General features: G+C 39.1%; 1 protein-coding gene across 2 annotated transcripts in view; it reads left to right on the top strand.

Annotated features, from left to right (window-relative positions):
- The window catches only part of TMEM196 (transmembrane protein 196), a 349,550-nt gene that overhangs the window by 11,917 nt on the left and 314,386 nt on the right, over positions 1-23,247 (top strand). Inside the window, exon 1 of one of the 2 annotated variants that reach the window (XM_042248432.2) lies at positions 10,161-10,239. The exons of the other annotated variant lie outside the window; for it this stretch is intronic. The gene's annotated coding sequence lies outside the window, so the exon portion shown is untranslated. Of the gene's footprint in view, positions 1-10,160; positions 10,240-23,247 lie in introns of those variants that run through there. 2 annotated transcript variants of the gene reach the window in all.

Genomic DNA, 23,247 nt, shown 5'->3' with positions numbered 1-23,247 from the left:
TATGTAGAGAATAACCATTCCTCCTACCCGTGTTGGATATATACCATGAGCCAGCAATACTGACTGATTTTGTGAAGCTCCTGAGATTTTAAGGTTAATTTGTTACCTGTATGTAACGTAGCCTATGCTGTCTAAGGCATGAATGAGCAGTCGGTAGGCAAGACCAGGTCTAAAACCACTCTAGAGCACGTTGTCTTATTCTTTTCCCTTGAGTCTTCCATTGTCTCCCTTTCTTCCCAAAATACAAACTAGTAAATGAGAAACGAGAGAAGGGTCCTGCGGAAATAATAGATTCGTTTTAAACCGATCTTTCAGGTTAACTATTTAGTAACAATATGTTACTTCTCTATGCCATGTCAGTTAAGTATTAGCGTATTATAGAGTACAGGTATTAACTTGTACCTCCTGTATTCTTGGTCTGCATCCTCATAGGGAATGCCAGCACAAATTTTATTATGGGTCTCAAAAATTTGCGTATGATTTAATAATTCGCTAAAAGCACCAAATTTAAGCTGTCTATCCAAGAATCCATTGGATTTATGTGAGTCCAAGGGATTTACATTTTAAATAGCCCACCCCAGGTGTTCTGATGTATATAGTTCTCAAACCTCACTGGTAAATACTACTATAAACGGTAGTTGTAAAGGTCTAATAACATGGGAACTTTTTCATTTATGTCAGTGGTTTCCAAACCTGGCTATATATCAGAGCCACATGGGAACTTTGAAAATGGTATCAAGGCACAGGCCATACCACAGACTAATCAAATCTGATGGTGTATATAAATGAATCTATACCCTGCAAACTATGGCTAATTATTGCTTAGCAGGTCTCCTTCTTACTGTGGCATTACAGGAAATTAGTACACATGTCCTATGTCAGTCAATAGCCCCTTAACTGAGAACCCATATGGGGCTGAACAAATGTCAATTTCTTAAAAGTTTAGAACCCAAAGAGAAAGAATTCTTGGTAATATACTGACTTCATGGATCTTAGTTCCTCTACTTCTAACTCCAACTCATCTACCCATCCCATAATAAGCTTTTGAGGCAACCAGCAGACAGGTAGAGACTGAAAAGTATAAGCCTCAGGCTCTCAGTGCTATGACAGATGCAGCTCCAAATTGGAATAAAAGCATAAAAAATCTGCCCAGTTGTGTTGGACTCTCTGCAGTCCCATGGACTGCAGCCCACTAGGCTCCTCTGTCTATGGGATTTTCCAGGCAAGAATACTGGAGTGGGTTGCTGTGCCCTCCTCCAGGGGATCTTCCCAGCCCAGTGATAGAACCCTTGTCCCTTACATCTCCTGTATTGATAGATGGGTTCTTTACCTCTGAGCCACAGGAAAAACTGATGACTCAGTGCTAAACATAAAGACTGAAGTCAGGGTTAGAGAACCCATGGTAAATATTTGAAGATTGCTATTTCTTTACTGAGCTTAATGTGATCCTGTTTTCATGATGGTATATATGTGAGAGTGAGGATAAAGAGGCCAAGATGGGTCCACCTGAGTGTGCTTTGTTTCTTTTTTTTATAAATGGAGGGATAGTTGGGATGGTAGGTTCAATTTTCTATCTCTGAAGATTAAAGGGCTGTGGACACCAGGGAACAGAAAGGCTTCTTGCCACAAGGGAGGACAACCTGGCATCTGCAACAGGGCCAGCCCAGTCCATATGAACAGACGTTACCTCCTCTGGGACTGTTGCCATTTAGTTTTCCCAAACAGCCAGATTTTAGCTACAATGAGCAGAACCCAGAAAATTACAACTCACCTGCAGAAAGTCAAAGTCGCTCAGTCATGTCCAACTCTTCACGACTCCATAGACTATACAGTCCATGGAATTCTCCAGGCCAGAATACTGGAGTGGGTAACCATTCCCTTCTCCAGGAGATCTTCCCAAGCCAGGGATCTAAGCCAGGTCTCCCGCATTGCAGGCGGATTTTTTTTTACCAGCTGAGCCACCGGGAAAGCCCAAGAATACTGAGACAGGTAGCCTATCCCTTCTCCAGCAGATCTTCCGGACCCAGGAATTGAACTGGGGTCTCTTGCATCATAGATGGAATTTTTACCAGCTGAGCAATCGGGGAAGCCCTACAACTTACCTACAGGGGCCCATAAAATAGAGAAAAGAAAAAAACAAAACAGATCAACTCTCCTCCAGTAAGGTTCCTGATACGGTGTGCCTTCTGGACATTTCAACATAGAAATCATAAAAAGCATTTAAGAAAATTCAAGTGCAATCCAAAGAAACTTTGTAGAACTTTGATAACAGAATCAAGTTTAGAGGTTCACCATGTCAACAAACAGAGAAGATATTGACTACCTAATTAGTAGGTTAGGAAAAAAAAAAACTGAAGGAGATATCACAGAGCAAAATGCAGGGGTAAAAATTGTAAGGGAAGAATTAAGCGACAAAAATGAAACTGTAAAAAAAAATAGGAATTCCAGAGGAAGAAAAACACGGGAGATTATGCCAGCACATTAATTAAATGAAGCAGAGAAAAACTTCCCTGAGTTAAAGGAAGCTCAATTAAAAGGACCTTCCAGGTTCTAGTCATGATTTTTAAGAAAAACTCATACCTAACCAAGGTAAAATCCCCAAATTTGGGGCATAAAGAGAATATATTAACACTTCCATATAGAAAGAACAAGTAAGTTACAAAGACAGGCAGATGAGGATGGGATTGGGCTTTTTGTCTCCTGTGCGAGGCCACAATACAGCGATGTCAACAGCAGAAAACAATCAAAGTACAAGAGCATCAGCAAGATTGCAACCCTGGCTGCACTTTAGAATCAGCTGGAAAGCTTTAGAAAGAAGCTGGAGGGTCTTGACCCCAGGCTGTATCCCAGATGAATTAAATCAGAATATCTTAGTGTGGAGCAAGGAACTGGTATTTTTTTAGCTCCCCAGATGTTTCTAATAAATACCTAGCATTGCCATCTAATCTATAGACTACTGGGGCGGGGGGAAGGAATGAAATCTAAAAACCCTATGCCCAGTCAGTTCTATTTCCTTTTTACAGAACTATTTACAGATATACATGTTTTTAGAGAATTTATCACTATTTACCTAATCTCAGGTAAAGACAAACTATCTACCCAAATAATAGATAAATGAGTATAGTCAAGATGGAGAAAGACAAAAGAGGACAGGAAGAGTGGTAAGCAAGGAGTCGTGCAAAACCTGGTTACATCTGAATGGGTGCTGTTAGACAGAGTCATTGAAAGTCTGCTGGTTTACATACAACAGGAGACCTTTCTAAAGGTTCTTGAAATAGAAGAGACAAATTGTGTGGAGAGATTCTAATGACGATGATGCTCAGTCACTCAATCTTGTCCAACTCTTTGCGGCCCCACTGACTGTAGCCCACTAGTCTCCCCTGTCCATGAAATTTCCCAGACAAGAATACTGGAGTGGGTTGCTATTTCCTTCTCCAGGGGGTCTTCCCAACCTAGGAAGAGAACCCACCCATCTCCTGCACTGGGTGGGTTTTTTACCACTAGCGCCACCTGGGATAATAATCATTTGGAATTGAAAGTCTCAGGTTTCTTCAGTAAAATTTAAAAGTTGGGTTAGAATCATGATAAGGAAAGAGAAGTAAAAGAATTCCAAAAGTTTCCCCTATGGATCAAAGCAAAAAACAGGGTGGGAAGGGGAGGAAGGGCAGGAAAAGAAAAAGAATATTCTAAAGTTTTCCTCTTTTATGGGTGGAATATCACATGGGAATAGAGATTTTTTATGAAGGAAACAGTTGTTATATTGGTTTCATATATACTGGTAGGATATTTTAAAATAAATATCCACAATGCAAAGGTAATCATGAATGGCATGGAAAAATAATATATGACCTGTAACATTGGAAATGAATAGCAATTCATTCAGAAGAGCAAAACCTAAGTAAAAGGGTACCAGCAGTCCCATAATTCCCCTTCCTGCCTCCTACTGTAGATGATGCCTCTAAGCATGCACTCTCTTATGTAGTGGGACACATCCCCTGTCTCTTCAGTGAGGTATCTCCAGAAATTTCCCTTAAGCTCCCATACTATCACTGTTTCACTGTCTGCTGGATCGTTGACATCAGTATCCAAACATGCTGTCATTTTTTTTCTTTTATTTAAAAATCTTCATTTCACTTCTCCTGTGAGTTGCCCTCCTGTTTATATACTCTGAAATTCTTTCTCTTCTAAACTGTCTTTAACAATCAAATTTTCTGCACCCCACCAGAGCACCAGGATTTTTGGTCAAATTTCTATATCTAAAGCCAACATTCAATTCTCAGTCCACATTTTATGCAGTCTTTCAGCTGCAATTAATACAGGTAATCCCCCTCTTCACTGATAATATTTCCTCACTTGTCTTCTAGAATGCGATATAGTTTCCCTCCTCTCTTACTTTCCTCCTCTTTCCCTACTCTTTAAAGTCTCATTTGCTGGTTTCTTATCTTTTCCTCAACAACTTTATCCTGAATTGCCCCAGGTTCAATTCTTCCCCCTCTTCTCCAGCTGCCTGCACCGTCTTGGTGATCTCATCCCGCTCGTCAGTACTGATTCCCACGTTTCTACCTCTGGCCAACTCTAGACTTGATGTCCAATTGCCCACTTAATATCTCCATTTGGATATGTAATGCACATCACGAATCAGTATGTACAAAACTAGTGATATTCTTGACTGAGCGACTGAATTGAACCGACTGAGGGATATTCTTGTCTCTATGTGTGAAAGTGAAGTCGCTCAGTCGTGTCTGACTCTTTGCGACCCCATGGACTGTAGTCTGTAGACCATAACCATTGGATTTAATATCAATTCATTCTTTCAGTTGCTTTTTACAAATAACCCATTTGACCTTATTTCTTTTTTTCTCTTCCCCTTGTTCAGTTTTCTTAATGACATTGCCTCCTTACAGATCCTCAAATTGGTCACTCATGTTTTCTTAGGGTCTTCTGCCTGGCCAGTTCCTCTACCGGGACCCCTCTTCCCTCAGATATCTACAAGGCTATCTCCATTCTTTAGTTTTGAGACTTTGCTCAAATACCTTCTTGTAATTGAGACTATGCCAAAGCTTTTGACTGTGTGGATCACAAACTGTGGAAAATTCTAAAAGAGATGGGAATACAGACCACCTGACCTGCCTCTTGAGAAATCTATATGCAGGTCAGGAAGCAACAGTTAGAACTGGACATGGAACAACAGACTAGTTCCCAATTAGAAAAGGAGTACGTCAAGGCTGTATATTGTCACCCTGCTTATTTAACTTCTATGCAGAGTACATCATGAGAAACGCTGGGCTGGAAGAAACACAAGCTGGAATCAAGATTGCTGGGAGAAACATCAATAACCTCAGATATGCAGATGACACCACCCTTATGGCAGAAAGTGAAGAGGAACTAAAAAGCCTCTTGATGAAAGTGAAAGAGGAGAGTGAAGAAGTTGGCTTAAAGCTCAACATTCAGATAACGGAGATCATGGCATCTGGTCCCATCACTTCATGGGAAATAGATGGGGAAACAGTGAAAACAGTGTCAGACTTTATTTGTTGGGGCTCCAAAATCACTGCAGATGGTGACTTCAGCCATGAAATTAAAAGACACTTACTCCTTGGAAGGAAAGTTATGACCAACCTAGATAGCATATTGAAAAGCAGAGATATTACTTTGCCAACAAAGGTCCGTCTAGTCAAAACTATGGTTTCTCCAGTAGTCATGTACGTATGTGAGAGTTGGACTGTGAAGAAAGCTGAGCCCTGAAGAATTGATGCTTTTGTTTGTCTGTTTTTGTTTTTGAATTGATGCTTTTGAACTGTGGTGTTGGAGAAGACTCTTGAGAGTCCCTTGGACTGCAAGGAGATCCAACCAGTCCATTCTAAAGGAGATCAGCCCTGGGTGTTCTTTGGAAGGACTGATGCTGAAGCTGAAACTCTAATACTTTGGCCACTTCATGAGAAGAGTTGACTCACTGGAAAAGACCCTGATGCTGGGAGACACTGGGGGCAGGAGGAGAAGGGGACAATAAAGGATGAGATAGATGGCTGGATGGCATCACTGACTCAATGGACATGAGTTTGAGTGAACTCTGGGAGCTGGTGATGGACACTGAGGCCTGGTGTGTTGTGATTCATGGGTTGCAAAGAGTCAGACAAGACTGAGTGACTGAACTGAACTGAACTGACCCTGGAGACCCTATTTAAAAATGATTTCCACCCTCATATCACAACTTTCAGAATCTACCTTACCCTAAACTATTTTCACTGTACTTATCACCATGTAAAATACCACTTTTGTTGTTGTTCAGTTGCTAAGTCATGCCCAATTCTTCATGACCTCATGGGCTGTAGCACACCAGGCTTCCCTGTCCTCCACTATCTCCTGGAATTTGCTCAAACTCATATCCATTGAGTCAGTGATGCCATCTAACCATCTCATCCTCTGTAGCCCCTTCTCTTCCTTCCCTCAGTCTTTCCCAGCATCAGGGTCTTTTCCAATGAGTTGGCTCTTCTCATTAGGTGGTCAAAGTATCAGAACTTCAGCTTCAGCATCAGTCCTTCCGATGAATATTCAGGGTTGTCTTCCTTTTGGATTGACTGGATTGATCTCCTTGTAGTCCAAGGGACTCTCAAGAGTCTTCTCCAACACCACAGATCAAAAGCATCAATTCTTTGGTGCTCAGCCTTACTTATGGTCCAACTCTCACATCTATACACGACTACTGGAAAAACCATAGCTTTGACTATATGGGCCTTTGTATATAAAATATTATGTAACTTATAATTATTTTGTTGTTACTATGTTCCCCCTTCTATTAGAATTTGCATGTCTTTAGGTCATGGATCTTTATTTGGTTTCACTAATCTATTTATCTTAATAGCTTAGAGCAATGCCTGGTACTAATAAAAGTCAATGAATATTCATTAAATAAGTTAAATATATTTGTATCTAAGTACCATGAAGAAATATGATTCATAGGATATGACCAGAACTCATTTTTATTTTAATCTAAATATTTTCTTAAAATTAATTCAGGAAGTCCATCCTCTGTCCCTGTGTGAAAACTCATACCTGTCTATAAGATCACTTTAAGGCAGACATTTTTAGGAAAGTCTTGATAATGACTATCTAATCCATATTGGAATGTGTTCTTTTGTGATCTATTTAGTCATTTTCTAAGATAAATTCTGCTTGTTCTTTTGGTACCAGGATGCCATTATTTAATGAATGCACCTGAAATCCAGAAAGAGAAACCCATGGACCATCCCACTGACTAGCTCAGACGTAAGGCTTTGTTGGATCAATGTGCACATTCTCAGTTGCTTCAGTCATGCCTGACTCTTCGTGACCCATGGACTGGAGCCCACCAGGCTCCTCTGTCCATGCGATTTTCCAGGCAAGAGTACTGGAGTGGGTTGCCATGCCCTCCTCCAGGGGAGCTTCCCAACCTGGGGATCGAACCTGTGTCTCTTATGTCTCCTGCACTGGCAGGCGGGGTTCTTTACCCAGTGAGCCACCTAGGAAGCCCCAGGCAACCCCTCCAGATTAGTTTGTTGCTCAGAAAGAAAAAATGAAGATAAAAGAACATATTTAATGATTCTGTGACATAATAACCATTGTGCTATGCTTAGTTGCTCAGTCGTGTTCAACTCTTTGCGACACCATGGACTGTAGGCCACCAGGTTCCTTAATCCATGCAGATTCGTCAGGCAAGAATACTGGATTGGGTTGCCATGCCCTCCTCCAGGGAATTGTCCCAACCCAGGAATTGAACCAGGGTCTTCTGCATTGCAGGTGGATTCTTTACCAGCTGAGCTACCCGGGAAGCCAAGAATTAACCATTATTTCTCTCTAAATTCACACCTTGGATTTGTGTCAGGAACAATTCAACAATAAATATTTAATTCTAGAAATGAAAGACTCTTTTGTGGAAAGCAAAACCTGCTTTGTAAGACTGAATGGTCATTGGCTTGTCTTCTGAGATATGAGTTGTCAGCCAGGCAGACAAGGGCAGAGGGTGAATATTCTGTGACTTTTCCCCATCTTCACCGCCCCTCCAGCTCTTCAGAGACCCAGCTTTGCAATTTAACTTCAAAAGATACTCTGAAGTGGAGCTAGGTGGCTGGGGTGAGGGCTTAGGCTGGCCAATGACCTGTTCTCCAGGAGCCGGTACTCCTGGGCAATAGCCAAAGAGAGAGCCAATCCTGGGCTCATGGCAGCTCAAAGGGAGTTCAATTTGTCATAAACACTTCCCTCAGCAGGAGTGAACTGTAGGACAGAGCCTGCATTTGCGTCTGGCTGCTTCTTGCTTGCTAGCTTCCTTTATTTCCCACTAGCTTGCTGTTCTGCCTGATTTGTCCACGGTTGTAACACCAAAGGAGATGGTAAAGAGGAGGAGAGAAGAAAGTTCTTACTTGACAGATGCTGTCAAATCACAGCTGTATGCTTTCTCAGCTTATCGATGTGTGAATATGGTTCTTTCTAGGGCACTTTCATGGGTTCTTCAGGGGTTCCTCTATGGGTTCCTCAGACCACAACTTATTTTTCAAGGGAGAGGCAGTCTTTCTAGCCTCAAGTTTTATATTGGTTTTCTAGATTCCAGGAAAACTGCCTTTTTAAGCTGTACTCTTTGACAGAAGCTGAAATATCTCCAAGTCTACTGTCTCCTTGGTAGGTCTCACATGTACCCCCTGCCCTATTTAACACTGGAGGGAATTCCATGTCTTCTCAGAAGCAGGCATATTTGCTGCCCCAGGCTACTTTTAGTTTCCTTTGAGGTGAGTCACACACCAGTTCCTGCATTGCCTAACTTCAGAGAACACGTTGTGCTCCCCAAAGGACACTGTTTTAGCCTCTCTTGAAAGACCCAAGGTTATGAAATGAATCTTCTGTTATCTCATCCCATTCTTCTGGGGAAAGAAATTTCTTCAGAAACCTACCAATTTTCACACACCTCATTTTTTAAAAAATAATCTATTTGAGATGAATGTTTAGGATCATATTACTAGTTCTTATCATTTTGAAATTTCCTCAGATCTGTCCTGAATTTTGAAAGTTTATATCCATTGTATTGTGGTATCCCCCAGGAAATGTTAACATCTTTTAATATATAGCATATTGAAAAGCAGAGACATTACTTTGCCAACAAAAGTCCGTTTAGTCAAGACTATGGTTTTCCAGTGGTCATGTGTGGATGTGAAAGTTGGACTGTGAAGAAAGCTGAGTGCCAAAGAATTGATGCTTTTGAATTGTGGTGTTGGAGAAGACTCTTGGGAGTCCCTTGGCGTGCAAGGAGATCCAACTAGTCCATCCTAAAGGAGATCAGTCCTGGGTATTCTTTGGAAGGACTGATGCTGAAGCTGAAACTTGAATACTTTGGCCACCTCATGAGAAGAGTTGACTCATTGGAAAAGACCCTGATGCTGGGAGAGACTGGGGGCAGGAGGAGAAGGGGACGTCAGAGGATGAGATGGCTGGATGGCATCACCGACTTGATGGACATGAGTTTGAGGGAACTCTGGGAGTTGGTGATGGACAGGGAGGCCTGGTGTGCTGTGATTCATGGGGTCGCAAAGAGTTGGACACGACTGAGCAACTGAACTGAACTGAAAAAAAAATATATATATAGACATATATATATGTATAATTTACTTTTTATATACATGTATTTATAAACAGTTGATGAAATCTGATATAAACTTGCTAGGTAGTTTACATGGGTTATTATGAATCAGGTGAGGGTAGGGGAATGATGTAGGGAGAGGAATGAGAAAAGTCAGAGATGGAAGGACATTCAAGAAAATGTTGAATGAATAACATATTTTCCTAAATTCTCCCAGCATCTTATATTACTGTGTTTTAAAAATACTTTTGCGTGTATTAGTATGTGTGTATTTTTATGATCAGGTCACCCAACGCGGCCATTCTCTTGCTCTCTCTACATCCCCCGTCCCGCTCAGTGCCTACTTCACCTACACCCTAATCACCTGACTGATTTTCCCACATACTTGCCTCAGCCCCAGCTAATGATTGTTCTAACCTTTAGATCAGAACATCTCCACCTGATAGCATATTAAAGAGGCGGTGAGGGGTGGGCCCCTCCGCTAGTTTCCCTGGTAACCAAGGAGCCAACCAGATACCAATTCCCCCTATAACTGGTAACCTCCCCCCCCTCCTCTGGGGAGTGAAATCTGCCGCCGTTTCCTTGCTTTCCTCTGCGCACATTCGGATGTCACTCCAGAACCTTGCTTCAGACAAGTAAGTTTCCCCATCCATTACAGCACTGATGTCTCTGTTCCTCACTCCAGTCTCTTTCTTCAGTCTCGTGGCTAGGCGAGCATGGGGCTTACTGGGTTGTGGGGTGCAGCCCGGCAGTACTCATGTATTTTTGAGAGAAAGAGGTCTTAAGTGAAAATTAGGTTCAGAGTGCGAATTGTGATTCTGTCTAGTTAAAAGAAAAATAAATCTCCAAATGTATAATACACAGTAGTGTTTTGGTAAGAAGATGTGGAGGAAGTCATAGAAGTTGGACAGATACTAACATTGATTTCAGGAAAATGGAATAGGAAATACATCAGAGGGAGATTAACCTTAAAGGAAATCAGTGCAGTACTGCTGAAAGTTCTGGCAGAGTAGTAATGGGAATCACCTCTTACCTATCTTCTCCTTACATGTAGCTAGAAAGGTCATCTGCTAAGTAGGAAGACAAAAAAGGGTGGATCACTGGATGTGAGAAAGTGGGGTAATCTGAAAGAACAACAGTGAGGTACAAAATTGATTATGAAAGAGGAGAAGACTAAGGTCAAAGTGAACAGAATGAACCTTAAAAAGTTCTCAACTTACTAATGTCTTTTGTTCATTAGTATCCAATAACTTTGGACTAAGAATTTTGAACATAATGAAAAGCAAAACATTGTAGATTACCTCAAAATGGGGGATTTATGGGGTAGGTACAGGAGGTATAAGGTCATAAAGTATTGAAAGTTTGGCTGATTTAGTTGGTCATCAGGATGCAGGCTGAGTAAGGAAACATGAAGAGCATGAAAGATAATCTAGGAAAATAGGCAAGGAGCATGCATGCATGCTCAGTTGCGTCTGACTCTGCAACCCCATGAGCAGTAGCCCACCAGGCTCCTCTGTCCCTGCAATTTTCCAGCTGAAGAATACTGGAGTAGTGGCCATTTCCTACTCCAGGGGATCTTCCTGGCCCAGGAATGGAGCTGGTGTCTCCTGCATTGACAGATTATATCTGCTTTCAATTGAGAATTTGGAAATAGCCAGAGTAAAACCATGCTAAATCTTTGGTTACGTGTCCAGTTTTGCAGCTTCGTTATTATGAAATAAGCCCCTTATTTTGAGGCTTTGTTATGTGGGAATCCATACTGGTCAATCAAGGCATTCTGGAAGCTTCCCATATTGATGTTGTTACAGCCGCTAGAAGCCAGGAAGGAAAAATTACATCCAGAACAGGTGTCAGCTCCAATATGGACAATAGCTCCATAGCCCAATAGCCCCTTAGCCCCTTCTGGGGCCCAATAGCTCCAATAGCCCCTTCTGGGGCTAGCATGTTTTGGTAATACTTTATTCCTAGTGTCAACATAAGAATTTGTCTCGGACTTCAGGATCCCCTTTATTATTTTAATACACAGTAACTAATCAAAGGAACTTCCATGCCTCATCGATTCCAGGGACGGTCTCACGTTAGAGACCGACCAGTGTGGCACTGAATGTGATCATCATAGAGAAACTTGACAGTTGCCAAATTTTATTCCATAAAAGCTAGTTCATGTTTATTTTTGTGACTACATTACCATGACCTCACCAGAGACATTAAGTGAGGGAAAACATAATTGCTTAATTAACTGCAGCTGCTAAAGTTGAGTCATCTGCAATTTCTATGTAAGATAAAAATATACCCCTTTACTACATGATCAAAGTTTATGGAAATTCATTCAATGTTTATTCAATAAAATTTTAGTCAGTGTTCATTGTATGCCAGTAGATACAAGCTTATATGTGGGGACACAACAGGGAATGAGATACGAGCCCTGCTCTCTGGGAGTAGATAATCCCCTTATGAAGGAAGGGAGTTCATATATATGTCCAGGTAATGGTTTGCAGCACGGACGGTTTTGTTTCTTTAGTGGATATAGTGTATGTATAATCTAGGGTGCAGGTGAAGACTACCATTGGGCTTAATGAATAACTCCTTAGGCCGATGGTCTTCCAGACTTTTGATTTTTGTATTCAAAATAGCATATGTCTCTCAAAGAGTCTTCAAAAGATAATATGTCATTTCATGTCAGCAGTAAAAGAGGTATAGAAATCTAAAAGAGGATGTGAAGTCTGTTGGATGTCAGACTGCCTGGTCTGATCTGATTTTCTTTTTTTTTTTTTTTCTTTGTCTTTTTGCTGTACTTTCTGGGAAGATTTCCTGTTTTATCTTCCAACTATTTACCTTCTACTGAACTTTTCATGTTTACAATTTTTAATTCCTAGGAATCAAGTGTTATCTTGCCATATCTCTGCATAAATGAATGATACCAGTATTTTCTTAACCCAGCATTCTGTTTTTTCCAGTTTTTGTCCCCTTTTTGATTGTTTACGTCACAATACTCGACTTTAAAGACATCTTTTCTCTTAAAGGTCAGTCAGGACTTGGCATCGTGAACATGAGTAGGAGACACAAAATTGGAATTCCTGTGTTCCCTGAGTTAATCTCTAAGTTTATGAGTTGATTGTTTCTGAGGAACCTCTGGGACCAACATCTTGGGACAGTGTGATAGTTCAGGGGATATTTCTGTCTCCAGTGTTTGGAATGGTAGTGTTCACTTAATCCTGCTGTTTCAGAAATATATTCTCCAAGATCCATCTGGGCCTCCCAGTACAGAGACTCTTTTCTCCTTGGGTGAGAGACTAAACCTCTAGGCTTCTGCTGGAGATGGTGATCAATTCCCCTGAGGTGTGGTATGAGAGAGGGGTCCGAGTTCTCAGTGTTTACCATAGTCCCTTAAGTCATTACACACTTTCACACTTAGTGCTGCTATCATTGTGCTGCTTGAAATACAAATTGTGTTGGTTCTTCATTTTTCACTACTGCCAAATTGAATTTTGGCCTTCTTGGATGTACTGAGCCAGTTGTTCCTGTGAATTAGGGGGACGTGTTTCCTCCATAAGGACACAGGTCTCTCTGGGAGAACATAGAATGAAGAGCTGGGTTTTTATATCCTACTGGCCCTCATCTCTTGAGAAATTGGCATGCAGACCAGGAAGCAACAGTTAGAACTGGACATGGAACAACAGACTTGTTCCCAATTAGAAAAGGAGTACGTCACGGCTGTATATTGTCACCCTACTTATTTAACTTCTATGCAGAGCACATCATGAGAAACTCTGGGCTAGAGAAGCACAGCTGGAGTCAAGATTGCCGGGAGAAATATCAATAACCTCAGAAATGCAGATGACAGCGCCCTTATTGCAGAAAGCAAAAAGAACTAAAGAGCCTCTTGATGAAAGTGAAAGAGGAGAGTGAAACTGTTGGCTTAAAGCTTGACATTCAGAAAACTAAGATCATGGCATCTGGCGCCATCGCTTCATGGCAAATACATGGGGAAACAGTGTCAGACTTTATTTTGGGGGGCTCCAAAATCAGCACAGATGGTGATTGCAGCCATGAAATTAAAAGATGCTTACTCTTTGGAAGGAAAGCTATGACCAACCTAAACAGCATATTAAAAAGCAGAGACATAACTCTGCCAACAAAGGTCTGTCTAATCAAGGCTATGGTTTTTCCGGTAGTCGTGTATGGATGTGAGAGTTGGACTATAAAGAAAGCTGAGCACCAAAGAATTGATGCTTTTGAACTGCGGTATTGGAGAAGACTCTTGAGACCCTTGGACTACAAGGAGATCCAACCAGTCCATTCTAAAGGAGAAGAGTCCTTAGTGTTCAATGGAGGGACTGATGTTGAAGCTGATACTCCAATCCTTTGCCACCTGAAGTGAAGAACTGACTCATTTGAAAATACTCTGATGCTGGGAAAGATTGAATGCAGGAGGAGAAGGGGACAACAGTATGAAATGGTTGGACGGCATCACTGACTTGATGGACATGAGTTTGAGTAAACTCCAGGAGTTGGTGATAGACAGGGAGGCCTGGGCATGCTGCAGTCCATGAGGTCGCAAAGAGTTGGACATGACTGAGCGACTGAACTGAACTGGCCCTCATTTCGGTGAACTCAGATGGTTAAGAATCTGCTTGCAATGCAGGAGACCCAGGTTCAATCCCTGGGTCAGGAAGATCCCCTGGAGAAGGGAATGGCAACCCACTCCAGTACTCTTGCCTGGAAAATCCTATGGACAGAAGAGGCTGGCAGGCTACAGTCCATAGGATGTCAAAGAGTCAGACAGGACTGAGCAACTAACACTTTCTGGCCCTCATTTCAGCCTCTGTCATACACAGTGGCCATTGTCAGCACAGGCCCATTTGCTGTTCTTACCTCATCCTTGTGACTTTTTATTTTTAACACTTTGCTTTGCAAAAACTTAAATGAGTGTGTGTTTTCTGGAGGAAGATAAATTACGTATATCTATTTGATCTATCATCATAACCCAGAAACAGCATTTAGAAAATTTAAGTCAGATAAATATTCTGGAGTCATTGTCTCAATAGATCTGTTCAGAGATGTGTATTCCACCCCTGTGGCTAAATAGAATTGTCTGGTCAGAACTCTTGAGACAGATCATGTAGCTACTGCGATCAGAATATTTCTGCATAAGCAACCCTGAAGGACATACTATTTGCAAAGCAAATTCAAAACCACATACTTTGCTTGAATTGGATAATATTAAAGCTTAGATGTCAGCTAGAATAAGCTTGATATTTAAAACTAATTAAAAAGTTGTGCAAATTGCACATAAATATATTACTCAGCATATCCTGCATGGCTCCGTAATTGGAGAGCTTTTTTTCATCTCACTCAGTGACCTCCCATTCAAGGGTGAAAACAGATTTCTTTCTTTTAAATGATGGAAGCCAGGAGCTATTTACTCTTAAGCTAAGAGTTCCCACACTCCACAAGGGACTCTGAACTTTCTTTTTCTTTGCCACAGATGTAGGTAGGAATGCATAACATGAATCATATTTATCAGAATTGAGGAATGTACTTTTAGACAAAAGACTTGTATAAGACACAGTCCTCTCAAATTCTCTCTCATTCTGTCTCTCCCTCCCTCCTTCTCTTCCTATTTTTTCTTTCTTTTTTTTCAGGTTAGAGAATGCTTCAGTGACCACTTTCTCTGCCCACAACCGATAATGGACCCTGTTCTTACCAGAGAAATATCTTCAGCCAAATAAATTTTGCTAAATATTATTTAGATTAAAACAATTTTTCTCCTTAAAGCCTTTTGCAGTTTCTTATCACCTGTCCATTAAGGTTGGTATTCAGTAGCTTCACTTACAAAGCTTTCAGAATTTGCCTTCACTGGAAAATTCTGAAAGAGATGGGAATACAGACCACCTGACCTGCCTCTTGAGAAACCTATATGCAGGTCAGGAAGCAACAGTTAGAACTGGACATGGAACAACAGACTGGTTCCAAATAGGGAAAGGAGTACGTCAAGGCTGTATATTGTCACCCTGCTTATTTAACTTCTATGCAGAGTACATCATGAGAAACTCTGGGCTGGAAGAAGCACAAGCTGGAATCAAGATTGCTGGGAGAAATATCAATAACCTCAGATATGCAGATGACACCACCCTTATGGCAGAAAGTGAAGAAGAACTAAAGAAACTCTTGATGAAAATGAAAGTGGAGAGTGAAAAAGTTGGCTTAAAGCTCGACATTCAGAAAACTAAGATCATGGCTTCTGGTCCCATCACTTCATGGCAAATAGATGGGGAAACAGTGTCAGACTTTATTTTGGGGGGCTCCAAAATCACTGCAGATGGTGATTGCAGCCATGAAATTAAAAGATGTTTACTCCTTGGAAGGAAAGTTATGGCCAACCTAGATAGCATATTGAAAAGCAGAGACATTACTTTGCCAACAAAGGTCCGTCTAGTCAAGGCTATGGTTTTTCCAGTGCTCATGTATGGATGTGAGAGTTGGACTGTGAAGAAAGCTGAGCCCTGAAGAATTGATGCTTTTGAACTGTGGTGTTGGAGAAGACTCTTGAGAGTCCCTTGGACTGCAAGGAGATCCAACCAGTCCATTCTGAAGGAGATCAGCCCTGGGATTTCTTTGGAAGGAATGATGCTAAAGCTGAAACTCCAGTACTTTGGCCACCTCATGCGAAGAGTTGACTCATTGGAAAAGACTTTGATGCTGGGAGGGATTGGGGGCAGGAGTAGAAGGGGACGACAGAGGATGAGATGGCTGGATGGCATCACCGACTCGATGGACATGAGTTTGAGGGAACTCCAGGAGATGGTGATGAACAGGGAGGCCTGGCGTGCTGCAATTCATGGGGTCGCAAAGAGCTGGACATGGCTGAGTGACTGAACTGGACTAAACTATAGCTTTACCACTTAGCACATATTTCTACCAAGTTGGATGACTTGGTATTTCTCTAAAAATGTACACCTCCTTGATTTCATAGATTAACACTTACTAACCTCTCCATCTGGATTTTCTTTCTTCTCCTTCCCCATAGGCACCTGTTAAATTTTATCCATTGATTAAGTCCTAGATCAAAAGTCATTTCTTCCACTAAACTGGTCTTTTGACTTTGCAAATTTTTACAGCATTAAATCTGATTTTATGTGAAATATTTTTATATAGTTTTTCTTACTCAATTTCAGTCACTTTAGGCAAATTCTTTTTTTAAAAAAAAATCTCTCCAAACAAATAGTAGCTACTGAGTAATTCTTTCCTACATGAGTGACATACTGAGTCTTTGAGATTTTGTTTTGGCAGTTAAATTTGTGCTAGATTCTGTCTGGACACAGAGAAGACATTTGTTTTATAAGAGACATTTTGTTTCTTTTGTAACTTGGTGGTTTAAGTGGACTCATACTTTACTTCTTCATGATGAGTATGATATATGTTATTGTGAATTGATTGGATTTCCTTTGTGCCCCAGTGTCAGGCAAATTTTTGTAAATATTCCACAAGTTTTTGAATCAATGTGTACTATTTCTCTTTGCTGGGAATAAGAGTTAATATATGAAATAATTTTTTGGAGAATTATATACCAGGCATTGTTTGGGGCACTGGGAAGTATAATGTCATACACTCGTGGATTTTGTTGTAGTTTAGGGATTGGCAAACCAACCAATAAACATATGATACTATGTTGCATCATGTTAAATGCTAAAAGCAATTATAAAGAAGTGTTATGAAAAGTGGTTGTCTTTTTTTCTAAAGAGATTATTGAGTATAAATCCAAATACAATGAGAGAGCAGGCTATGCTGTGATGTGGGTGAATATCATTCCAGGCAGAGAAAACGACCATAATGATTGCCCTGCGGATGAGATTAAGCTTGGACTACATGGCTAAAGTGATTAATAAACAGGGAAATTAGGAGGAGGAGTCAGAGATAAAGGTGCAAGGTCATGTAGCACCTTGTATGCTGCGGAACAGAATCTGAACTATACTTTGAATGAGATGGAAGGCTATCAAATAGTTTGAGCAGGTATGCAGTATGATTAATTTGTAGGGGTGAGGCACTGGGAAATCAGTTGGAAGGGGATTTCAATCCTTAGATGAGTTCCTGGGTTAGGTGTAGGGCCCTGAATGTGGTCAGAAGTTTTCAGATTTAGGAGACATTTAGAAATTACAGATAAGCAGACTTATTCTGATGATTGAAATATGGATATGTTGTGAATAGAGGACTGAAGCGTGGCTCAGGGGTTTGGGGCATAAACATCTTAGGAAATTATGCTACTATTTAATGAGCTAGAGAAAACTGGGGAAAGAGCCAGTTGCTGATGAAAATCCTGCTGTCAAATCTTTCTAATGACTGGTTTTAATTTTTTTAAATTTGTCTTTGATACACTAAGCTTAACAGTGATGGGCATAGATATAGATAGCTTTTTATTTACCCTGTTCCAATTATCCTGTCTATTCTATGAAAACTTTTTTTTTCCCCAATTCTGGAACATTCTTTTGAAAGACAACTATTCTTGCTATTTTCTCTTCTTAAAATTTCTGCTGCATATATAGATTTTTCTTTCTATTCTCCATGCTCTTAAACAACTTGAATCTTTAAATCAATTGTTTTATTTTCAACTACTTTATGTTTCAATTTATAAATTTAACAGTACTTAAGCTGCAGTACTAATACCTTGGCCTTATGAAGTGTCTAAAACAAGAGAAATTCAAAACACATATAAAATCTGACTAGAAACTCTCAAGTCATTGCTAGAGGAAAAAAAAAAAATGGATGAACCTAGAAATAGAATTTAGGCATCTTAACTAAAACATGCTTCATTTTTTTACTTCTAATAAATAGTAGCACCTTTTGAAAATACTTTTCATTTCTATGAATTGCTTCAGAAGTATCAAATCCATAAAATATTTTATAGGTATTCTAGTCCTAAAACCCAAGTAGATACTGTTTTTCTTATACATGTCCTTCTTTTCATATTTCAAAGCAAGAGTTTTATAGGGCTAATCTTGGGTGACAGTTTTAGCTACATATATATTTTAATTGGTTTAATATTTGACTTAATATCCTGAGATACTATAGTAATCAAATAATACCTTCCAATATCATAATTACTGTTTACCTTGCAAAATCATAAACAGTGCATTTTCTAGGCACTGACACAGATTGTCTCAACACACCAGCGATTTATTGGAGAATTCTCACTTTTCAGTCGAAGTTCTGCAGTTAGATAATTTTCCAAAGCTACCAAGCTGATCAGCAAAGACTGGAATAACCTGATCTATCTGACTCCAAAACCTACGTTACTGCTGCTATAGTACATCTTACAAAAGACGCTTGGTGAGAAGACTTTTATTCCAGTAGGGCTTAGTCTCTGAATTCAGATTATTCTGGTTCTGTAAGTTTTTTCAACCTGAATAAAATATAGATGAAATCCCAATTAATATTTCATACAAATGCACAGGGAAGAGTGGGTGCTTACTGCCTTCTACCTGTGTGTTGCCAGGGTAACCTAACTCTACGCTGCCTTTTGTCTTGTGCTGCCTTCATGGAGGAGAAAGTTTCTCTGTCCCTGGAAGCCATTACTGGAGTGTACACTATGTATTGTATAAAATAATAGTAAAGCCACTCTTTTAAAAAATTGCATTTTACTTTGTTTTTTGTTATAAGTTTGAGGTGTTCAGCATTATGGTTTGATATCTGTATATACTTCAGAGTGATTATCACCATAAGTCTACCATCTGTAACCATATGGATGACCTCTTTCTCCCATTTTGCCCACCTCCCTGAAATACCTTCCCCTGTGCTAACCACTAGTCTAACCACTAGTGTCTGTATTTTGAGGTTTTTTTTTTTAAGGTTCCATATATGAGAAAAATGGTACAGAATTTATCTTTCTCAGTCTGACTTATTTCACTTGGCATAATACTGTAAAGGGAATTTACCCTAAAGGGTAAAGCCATCCCTTTAAGGAGCAACACTTGACAGTACTTGATCAATGTTATTCATTTTTCCAATCCATTTGTTTCATTGAGTTAATATTTGCCGTTCAACATCTCAGAGCTATACACAGAGACTCTGAAAGCTGTACATTCAAGCAAGTTTGGCAAAACAAAAAAATTTTTTCAGCGTTTCTAACTTACCCTGCTATTAAATTTTGTTTTGTACCTTCTCCTTTCATCCTCGTAAAGGTGTTCAGCTCAGTCACATCCAACTCTGCAACACCATGAACTCTGTCCATCACCAACTCCAGGAGCCTACTCAAACTCCTGTCCATCGTGTCATATTAGATTAAAATAATTGGATCAGAAATTTCTGTGTGTACCTCTAATTGTATATTTAATTTGCAATGTCTGAAACCAAAATATTCCTTACAGTTTTATTTGTTTATAACCCTTTAAACAACATTTTAAATTTATTTTCATTAGCTACTACTAGATTATATATTCAGGGGTATAATCTGGACAAAGTTGAACTTAGTGGGTTTTTTTCCTAAATATGGAAGTCACATATTTGAAACCTAATAAAAGTATTACTTTATTTAAAGGAGGAGAGAGAGAGCCATTTTTCTATAGTTAAAAGTAGTATAAGTAATTAAGCCAGTACAAAAGAAATTTTTTTTTTCTGTTTGTGGCACTAAAACAATAAAATTTAAAAACTTTATCATGCGTTCCTCTTCTCTCCAGGACTATGGAGATTTTCTTTCCCATTAATATATTATTTTCCTTCCTTTTAGTGATACCTTTAATCGTCTCTATACTCTAAGCCCTACCTGACACTTCTTTCTAATCCTGCTTATTTTGCACATGATCTTTGGACTTGGTTAGCATTTTAAGTGCATGGGTTTGTATAAGACAGTCTAGGTTGGCTTCTGGCAATAGCTCACAAACTTTGGATATGTAAACACTACTGGTCTTTCTGGACAAAGCTAGTTGAAATATACTACCATGTCCAAGGAACTTCTGTGTTTATGTTTTCTCCTTGGTGACCAAGGTCTATACATTTCTCAGTAAGTTTTGAGAATTATTTTATTGAAAATATATTTTATTCTGCAGGCAGTAAGTACTCAAAAAATGCTCAGCCTAGTAACTAAAAAGTCTCAGAAATACCTCACTAGTTTTTCAGGAAAGCAAAACCATATGTCTTGATTTAAATTGCTATGGAAGCAATCAATAGAATTTTGCTCCCCAGAAAGAAATTAGATGTGTTAAAATTTAAGCAATACTGTAACTGACTAACTTGTCCATCCATTGGAGAAAAAGTTTACATGAATGTGTCTCTATTATTACCCACAAATTTACTTACTTTAATTATGCTGCTTGCAAAGCACAAAGGAATTAGGGTTTGTTTTGTTGTATATTTTGTGAGTTTCTAGACTTATTTAAGAAAACAGGTTTATTTGACAAAGTAAGTTTTTTTTTTTATATTATTGTATTCAGAACCTTTCTTGATCCAGACTTATTTTGAAGAGTAGGAAATGAGGCATTTTGATTCCATGGTGTCATTTCTAAAAGAGTCTGAGATTTTATAGAAGGGCATATATCCTTTTCCATTATTATTTTAAAGTAAGATAGTCTAAGGATTTTTGAAGACTCCATTCTGTAAAATCAGTGCTTATCTGATGATATTAGTTAGCAAGGAACAGAAGTCATTTAACAATCAGTCCATCTAAGGAAGAAGACAAGGGGGATTTTTGATCAGTATTTTGGTTTCTAAAAGATAATGCTACCAGAGAAATGGTACTTTGTAGAGCAAATTTGAATATTGTGATGATAGAATTTAAAAATCTCTTCAGAATCAATTAATAATTTGCTATCCGATTTAATACAAGTTTTCTTAAGAGTTTCATTAGAGCTGGTCATTCTTCAAGAAACTGATAATCTCAAGATATATGGTCAAGTTCTTATTTCTTACACTGCAAAGCAGGAGTTACAACTTGGTTATTCCATCAAGAAAACACAGCCTGGGAAGATGACCTGTGTGAGATGACAAGCCTGCTGCTGCAAATGACATTTGTTTTCTCTCTCCAGCTATGCAAACAGCAGATAACAAGTGAATTAAATCATCCCAAATAATTTCCCCAAACTGCATATGAGGAAAAGTAATTACAAATGGAAGAAGAATCAGTCCATTAGTTATTCAGAACTATTTTAATTCTTTTCATTGTTAGGTCTCAACTGTTTGCTGTGTTCTATTAAGAATTAGAAAAATTCGTTAATATGAGACCCTTGTCTTGATTATGATAGCTGCTATACTATGTAACATTTTTAGAAGAATCTAGATCCTTGAGTGGAAATCAAGGTTGAAAAAAAGAACCCACAATCTTGTGTTTTAAAAAATGTTAAGTATTCAAATCTATAAGAAGTTATAGTTCAGACAAGAAAATAATTAAACTTGATAGCAAGATGCAGATAGGACCTAATTTATAACTTCAGTGTGGGTCAGTGACATCTGACAATTTTATCAAAACAGATTGGTGGACCTCATCTCCAGAACTTCAGAAAGTTGGGGCCTGAGAATTTGCATTTCTAGAGGATCCTGAAACCACACTTTAAGAATTGCTATATGAAACAGTGTGATATTATTAGTGTTTTTCTCTTAAGATTATTTATTATGCTGTTGAAAGAGGGATTTACTTTGGCATCTCTATAATAAATACTTCTGAATAGCATCCAAGGGGAAATTCCTTTTATGAGTTTTTTTCCTTTTTGTAGTGAACAGCATTATATTTTTAAAAATCTTAACCTAAGATGCTTCTTTAGTTATAACATATGTTACATATTATAACTAATATAGCAAATTTATGGGGAGATGAGATTTTTGGCAAAATCAGTCATTTGGAATAAATCAAGAGGTGCACAACAAATGATTAAATCAGTCTGTGAGGAATGTGGAAAATTGGCAAAACATAATTCCCATTGTCTGATTTACAAGTCTAACCTGAATGGAAGGAGCAGTGCTGAGTTCCATTGTAACAAGTGGCAAGGCATGCAAGAGATTGGAGCAAAAGTTGAGAGAAGTACAGAGAAAGTTGGAATCAGGGAGGTTAAAAATGGTGAGAGAACCAGTGATTGTAAGAAGAAATCTGGTTAAAGAAGGAGATAAGAAAAACATAGCATTGGGCTACAGAATTGAATAAACAGTTCAATACACCTTGCCAGCCCTTGAAAGAAGCAGTGAGTCAACACCAAAAGCCCAGAGAAAATGAATGCCGCTATGTCCTGTGGGTCATTTAATGAAAAGGCATGCTAATATTCCCTAAAATATTTGATTATAGTGTGCTGATTGTTGACTGCGACAGGTACAGGAAATTTGAAATATTTGGCCTACTGTTCACAATATGGGGAATATGCAGCATACGTGAGATGTTTCCATTCTATTTCAGTCAACATTATTTTAGCATTCCCAGGTGTTGTATTAAATTGCATGTGTATAAGTAAATGTTGATGTGTATACTAGGCAAATATCTTCTAACCCACAAACATGGAGAAGGTTGATATAATTGCCAAAGTCACGGAGCTAGGAGTAATAACTAAAGTGAAGTTAGAATAATACATTTGTTCCCAACTTGGTGCCAGTCATTTGAAGTATTTTATAGATACTTTATATTTTATGAATCTTTATTATGTATTTTTCAGTTAATTATGATTAATATA

Source organism: Ovis aries, chromosome 4 (assembly GCF_016772045.2).
Source record: "Ovis aries strain OAR_USU_Benz2616 breed Rambouillet chromosome 4, ARS-UI_Ramb_v3.0, whole genome shotgun sequence".
In the NCBI taxonomy this organism is placed as follows: Eukaryota; Metazoa; Chordata; class Mammalia; order Artiodactyla; family Bovidae; genus Ovis; species Ovis aries.
The sequence above is the reverse complement of the archived record's forward strand: the minus strand, read 5'-3'. Positions and strand labels throughout refer to the sequence as shown.